Source organism: Lepisosteus oculatus, unplaced genomic scaffold, assembly GCF_040954835.1.
Source record: "Lepisosteus oculatus isolate fLepOcu1 unplaced genomic scaffold, fLepOcu1.hap2 HAP2_SCAFFOLD_45, whole genome shotgun sequence".
NCBI classification, from domain to species: domain Eukaryota; kingdom Metazoa; phylum Chordata; class Actinopteri; order Semionotiformes; family Lepisosteidae; genus Lepisosteus; species Lepisosteus oculatus.
Window position 1 is genome coordinate 832,889 of NW_027167988.1, and position 7,112 is coordinate 840,000.

At 46.5% G+C, this 7,112-nt stretch overlaps 1 non-coding gene and 1 pseudogene across 1 annotated transcript; both read left to right on the plus strand.

Moving 5' to 3' along the window:
- Positions 1-1,098: 1,098 nt before the first annotated feature.
- On the plus strand, positions 1,099-1,215 carry LOC138229590 (U5 spliceosomal RNA). The gene has a single exon (XR_011186000.1). It is a non-coding gene; the product is annotated as a U5 spliceosomal RNA (small nuclear RNA).
- Positions 1,216-1,445: 230 nt separating this feature from the next.
- On the plus strand, positions 1,446-1,525 carry LOC138229512 (U4 spliceosomal RNA; annotated as a pseudogene).
- Positions 1,526-7,112: the final 5,587 nt, after the last annotated feature.

The following is a 7,112-nucleotide window of genomic DNA, read 5'->3' on the forward strand; positions in this document are numbered from 1 at the left end:
GCGCCGAGCTGGTACGGAACATATTGAACTGATTGACGGCGAATTGTCTCTCAGACAGGCTTTTCACCTCTGAGCTCCCTGACTGACAGTAATCAGCTAGGTAGTGAAACAGTCAGCTGCTTCTAAGCCTTAAACAGCTGCATCTCGGCGCTTCCACAGAGAGATGATTTGAAAGCCAAACATCGCCCATTGGGAACACCTTACTATCACTAGTTTAAGAGACTCTTAAGGTCTTGCAGAGGTGCCTGTCTAATAGCATGCGCTTTGCAAGCTATAGGTGTTTAGGCTGAGGCAGAATGCCTGTTAACAAAATGTTTTTCTAAAGGGGCCTCGCACTCTTTTCCAAGCAATGGTCACCATCCCTACCGAGTGTCACAATGTAGTCATGTCCTAGGACATCACCTGTTAGTCTCCATTTGTCTGCCACCAACACTTTAGGTTACGGGGTCACAACCGCACCCCGGAGACCAGAGGAGCCGTTGGCGTTCTGGCGGCGCAGATTGGGCTGAAGGTGGGGCGCTTGAATCTCGCTGTTGGAGGCCGTCTGAAACTGACCCAAGCCTTTCCCTTGAATTAAATGTAAATAAGAAATGAACCCCAGATGCACATGGAATCAATCACGTGTTTCCTTTGAGCCGTTTCAGAGACTGCTCCAGAGTTTACCTTGCACAGATGCGCAAAGATTAATGATGGGGGTGCACGCTTCCAGGCGTCTTACTACTGTAGGGAGTGATTGAGACAATTCGTAGCTTGTGCTCATTTCCCTCTATTCCCCGTGTTACAGTGGTAGGATGACGTAAATTCCTGCTTCGACACGTAACGGAATTATAATCAAGTGGAGGAGCTGAGGGCTTTAGTTTTGTTTCGTTTTCCATGGCGTTCGTAAGCGCGCAAAACAAAACAAGAAAACAATCCAACTACTCCAACTACAGGCTGATCAAGGTATCTCCCCTGCCAGGTAAGCCGAGAGCCGCACGCGATGAGCCCGGAGCTGAACGGGCCCCACTGGCTCGTTTGTAAGGCCAGGTGCATTGCCAACCACGACCGGCAGGGCAGAGGCCTTGAAGGCGGCCTGGGCTCCTGCAGCTGTCCAGCCATGCACTCTGGTTTCTCTTCATCTCGTACAAATCTTTTGCCTTTTACTAAAGATTTCCAAGTAAAGGAGCATGAATGAGTTCCATACAATTTTTGTGCTTCCCTGCCTTCGGGTGGGGCGCAGCTGGGCTGGTCAAAGAGAGAAAACAAAACCGCTCACAATCGCTCTTATTACGGCGACTGTGGCCGTCTGCTCTGCGAGTCCTCGGTCTCCGCCTGTCTGATTGGCGCTCTTTCCTCTGGGAGGCGGGAAGTGTCCGGCCGCAAATATGAAGCGTTACAGCAACGACATGCCATGAGACGATTGATAACGATTTCCATAGGATCCCCGCGGTTGCCTGGCAACCGTCAGCTTTTTGCAGTGGCAGTATCGTAGCCTGTGAGGTTTAGCCGAGGCACGATTATTGCTAGTTGAAAACTTTTCTCGTCAGAGCGTGACATAGTCTTGCAGGCATCGTGCTGTCTAACTGCAATACTATACCGCTGGAGGAAACAGCCCGGGTTCAATGAGCCTTGGAATGTGACTAGGAAAGTGAAGCCTTTTGAAAGAGGTAATGTCGACGCTTTTTTAACAGAGCACCAAAAAAACGTCTTTTTTGAAGGACTGGGCAGTGAGCATTGTTGGTTCAGTGGTAGAATTCTCGCTTCCCATGCGGGAAGCTCTGGTTCGATTCCCAGCCAAAGCAGTGGCTTTTGCAGCGAGTGGCTCCATCACTTGCATCCCCTTGCAACTCGCAACTGAAAACCCACTGAAGCAAAACAGGTGTTAGCCAGGTCAGTACCCGGATGAGGGTGAGCTACAGGGAAAAACAAAGTTTCCAGCTGGAAGCGGTGTTAATGGTGCCGGTGGGGGGGCGCTCACCCTGAGGTCTGTGCGGGTCCCAATCCCCCAGCATAGTGACGGAGACGCTGTGTTGTAAAAGGGCGCTGTCTCTTGGATGAGATGTAAAACCGAGGTCACAGCGCTCTGTGGTCATTAAAAATGACCACCAAAACCTTTGACAAAAGCTCTTGGTAATTGATGGTCTTCAATAATGCTTCTCCTTTAGGTACATTTTAAATCAGCTGAAAAATGCTGTGAAATGGGGGGTCACTTCACGCCAGTGTAGGATTTGGGTTACAAGAACTATAAAACTGCACGAGAAAGCCCGTACACTGAATTACACGGCTTTCTATTCAAAGGAGGGCAAAAGAAATTCCCTGAGTTCGATTTTTTGCAGCACAGAGAGGATTGCTGTCGTCAGGCTGGTTAGCTCAGTTGGTTAGAGCTAATAACACCAAGGTTGTGGGTTCGAGTCCTGTACGGGCCAGGTCCTTTTCTCCTCTCTTACAAAAGCTGTTAGGTTCCTTTCCGTGGTGAGATGGGTTGTCATGCAATGCTGCTACATAGTGCCGACAGACAATTAAATGACAAAAATGAAGAGAGTTAAAGCAGCTGGAAAGGTTTTCTTACAACTTTTGAGCTGACACAGTTTTGGAAAATGTTTTCTTCACGCTGCACTGTACCACATAGGCAGCCAAGAGTCTCCAAAACAAAACAGAATTGACAGTCATATAATGTCCATTAACCCCGGTTTTAAACACAGCATCATGTCTGCCATCATAAGAATATGAGTCCAATATTTTAGAATATAGTCAGAATGTCTTCTAACCTTACCTGTGGTGTCTTTAATCCCTATTGCTCAATGCATGGTGTACGTACTGCATACATGTGTCTTGAGAATGAGGAATGGGCCCCTAAGACATTTACCTGTTTCACAAATGATCGGATTTTACTAGAGATTCTGTTTGGGATTCAGATGTGCATTCGGACAGCAATTCCTTTCAAGAAATGATACGTTCTGGATGAGGTCAAAGGTGCTGGAACACTGTATTTAGGATGTGTTTGCAGTGATTGTGTCTCCTGCTTCAGCGCAGTGATATATAGATGTGCTCCTGTAATTTATTGGTACATGCCCAGGGCAGTAAGTAGTCTGAGGATTTATTTCCAGAAGGCATAGAGCAGTGAAACAGTGAAGTAGTGCAGCACACTGGATCATTATATTATTAGAATCTATTCTACCTAAATTATTACATTATACACAACTTGAGCTCTCAGCACCGTACTGAGCCCAGGTGTTTTTCTAAAGCTGTCAGGTGCAGTTCATTTACATGAAGGAAATCTCTTACTGGGTACGATTACAATGCAGTAAGTAGCACAGGCTACTTAGGGAGTAGGCTGATGTGTTTAAAAACAACCAGCGCCAGGCAGGAGTCAAACCTCCAAACTCCTAATCCATAGTCAGACACATTATCCATTGCACCACTGGCCCTGGTGTGACACTGCAGGACTGTAACCCAGTGAGCTTAGCACTGCAACTAGTAAAATATTACCCCCGGTCCATTCTTTTCCAAAAGTGAGAAACACCTGTTTTCTACATTTTGTCTGTTTTAAAACCATATCTCTTTAAACCAAACCAAGAGTTTGTCTTTTGCACTGATATTCTGATTCATTTCGATTTCAAAGAAAAAAAAAACATTACCTTCCAAAGCATCATAAAATTGTCCCTTCCTCCAGACTCTACTTCTCTCTTGTAGTAGTACAGCAGACCTTTCCAGGTGAGCAGATCACAGAGTCCGAAATGAGCTTCCTCCATCAAGCAAAGTACCTGAACATGACTCTGTCATCATAAAAGCGCCCCTGTAATAAAGAAATTAAATCCGAAATCAAGAGGGCAGTTGCCTGCTGAAGTTCAAGAAGTCATAAATTTTAACCTAGCAACACATTAAAGGCTGCATCTATACAAGTACGATTCTAGAAATGCTCACCAGATTACGTTTTAAGAAAGAACTGCGCCTCCAGTTCCGCCGAGATCTTAACTCGGATGGCAGGATTCAGAGTCTGGAGTGTGGAATGATGGCGCATGGAGGGTCCACATACTGTGGATCCCTCAGTGATCTTCCGCGTGTTCAAACTGCCAGCGTGTGACTCCCCTGTCCCCGTGACCTCATTGCTCTGCTCTCGCCTCTCTGCAGCTGAGCCCGACTCATGGTAAAGTGGAAAAAAATATGCCCTCAACGTGAGATTTACTCTGGAGTGAGGATAGTTGTTACCTTCTTATCGTTAAAACGGATGTATGTGATGTGGCGACTAGTTTCTTCTCCATTAGCAGGCTTAAGGTTAAAGAAAAAAACATTGCTGACTTCTTTTTTTTTTGCCAGCCGTGAGCGCTGATTAGCGAGGTTTGTATTTCATGTTTTGCAAGTTGCATCCATTTTAAGAAAAACAAGTCGTTCAAGACAGGAAATGAATACTTGCATTTAATTAAGTCTAGACGTATGCGGTTGTCCATACTGACCAGTTCTGTTCGAGAACACAGAACAAAAAAAGGCACCGCTGGGATTCGGACCCAGGATTTTCTGTTTACTAGACAGGCGCTTTAACCAACTAAGCCACAGCGCCCCAGGAGTGCTGTCTTTTTGCAGCCACTTGGACACACCACTCAGACACATCTGCATTCGGTGTGTGCTCCGCCTGCTCGCTGAGCAAGTTGCCACCTTTACATACAATAGCAACATCGACACCAAGAGAAAGGATGACAAATGGCTTTTATCTGGAACTTTTCATGTCCAAGGAGCTCAATGTGCTTTCTGTGTACAACAGGGCCACTGAACTCCACACTGGCCACTGAACCACAGCAGTGGCTTGCTGGCTTGACATCTCCCAAGGAAAATGTTGAAATCGCATGTGGAACAGGAAAATGACCCTCAAGTATGAGGGAAAAAAAAGAAAAAGATCAACTGGAGTGCGCCAACCCATGTCAGGACAGCCCAGTTTCGTTGACGAGTTGGCCGAGTGGTTAAGGCGATGGACTGCTAATCCGTTGTGCTCCACACACATGGGGTTGAATCCCATCCTTGTCGCTCTCCATGTCTGACACGTGTGCCTGTGCGCCTTTGGCCCTCCTGTTGTTTGCTCCGGTACTAGAGCCGTACATTTCCTAGCGGTGGCTGAACATGGTATAGTAGGCTAATGTCAGTATCGAGCAGTGACAGTAACAGTATTTACGTGCCGCTGCTCCCAAGTGGCTCTGGTTTGAGACTGTGTTTTCACTTACTTGCAACGCAAACGGAGAAAGCGATTTTTGACAGTCTCTCGAGAGACTGCGCTAGGTGTTTAGGGATAGACTTTGTCAGTTCCCCCTGGGATGATGGCCTCTCAATTAGTTTGTGATTCCTCTAGATGTTTATACACTAGAAGCCTGCTTCATGGCTTAAATCCAAGCTAAGGAAACGAGTTAGAGGTCTGATGCAGAACTGCGAATTCAATGAACGGGAACACTACAGTACATTGCACTGTGTGTGTTAGGAAAGCTGCCCCCTTCTGTCCCTTGTCGACCGAACAGAGGACTGTAAAGGATACCGCCAAGAAACTTTAGGATGCTGGTTGGAATCCAGCTCCAAAGAAGCCCCATTGGGTGTTATGTCATCAAAAAGTAAGAACAGCGAATCTCCCTTTAATCAAAAGCGCAACAGAACTGTTTTCCGTGGAGGAGGTTTCAGACCCGTAGACCTGTTTTATTCGTAGGGCAGGGCGCATTCCCAAACGCGAATCTCATGTTTTAGAAATGCTTTGGGCGGCGTGAAGTGAAAATAAGAAATGGGCTCCAGATGCACATGGAAGCAATCAAGTGTTTCATCCGAGCTGTTTCAAAGACTGCTCAAGAGCTTTCCTTTCACAGAGGCGCAACGATTAATGATGGGGGTGCACCCTTCAATGCGCCTTATGACTCTAGGGCGTGATTGAGACGTACGTAGCGTGTGCTCATTTCCCTCTATTCCCCGTGTTGCAGTGGTAGGATGACGTAAATTCCTGCTTCGACACGTAACGGCATTATAATCAAGTGTAGGAGCTGAGGGCTTTAGTTTTGTTTCGTTTTCCATGGCGTTCGTAAGCGCGCAAATCAAAGGCAATTCCTGCGTCTAACAGGAATGTAAATGCTTTGGAAAGTGCAGTGTGATGCAGCTTGTAAAATCCTTGTCCACATTTGTGGTTTGTTGATGTTTTTTCTGTCTGCCAAAGTTGCATTTTGACATCCGGACGGGGAGACTTTATCATTTGAACGTGAAGCCAGCCTTAAACCCTCTGAGGCGTGTCTGTCTGCCGGCATGTATCTTGCGAAAGGTATTTTGTTTTTAACGGAGAGCGACTTTAAAAAAGTTTCCGCAGCCACCTCGCACTCCGTGTTAGATTATAGGAGGAATGCGGTGGCGGTGAGCTCGCTGTAGTCGTGGCCGAGTAGTTAAGGCGATGGATTTGAAATCCTATGGGGACTCCCCGCTCAGGTTCGAATCCTGCCGACTACGGCGTCTGCCACATGTCGCCTTGTGCCTGTGCGGCAAAGGCGAAGTGCTGCTTCTCCTTTCCTGGTACTATAAAAATGCTACATCGCTTGGTCCTGCTTCCATGGAAAGCAGTTCTTCAGGTAATTCTACTCTCTTACCAAAGCTGTTAGGTGCCTTTCCGTGATGAGATGGGTTGTCATGCAACGCTGCCACATAGTGCCGACAGACAAGAGTGTTGCGGGAGAAGAGAAAAGTGTTTGAAGTTTTAAGAGTGTCTTAGGTGGAGCCAAAATCAAGTGTCACAAATGCAAGTGGTTGGATTTCCAATGTTTAATATGGTAAAAATAAGCGGAAGTTATCTGCCGGTCCGGCACAGTCTGCCATGCTTTTGTCATATACTGTAAAGTGGTGTCGAACTGGGTGTCGAACTGGAGCCTCACCATTTGCATATGTGAGGCTCCAGTTATACATCGAGTGTCACATTAAATGACAATAATGAAGAGAGTTAAAGCAGCTGGAGAGGTTTTCTTACAACTTTTGAGCTGACACAGTTTTGGAAAATGTTTCCTTCACGCTGGCTGCACTGAACAACACAGGCAGCCAAGAGTCTCCAAAACAAAACAGAATGGACAGATAGGAGAAAATTCCCACTCGTCCTGAAGTTCCCAAAATCCAGCACTGAGCGTAAACAA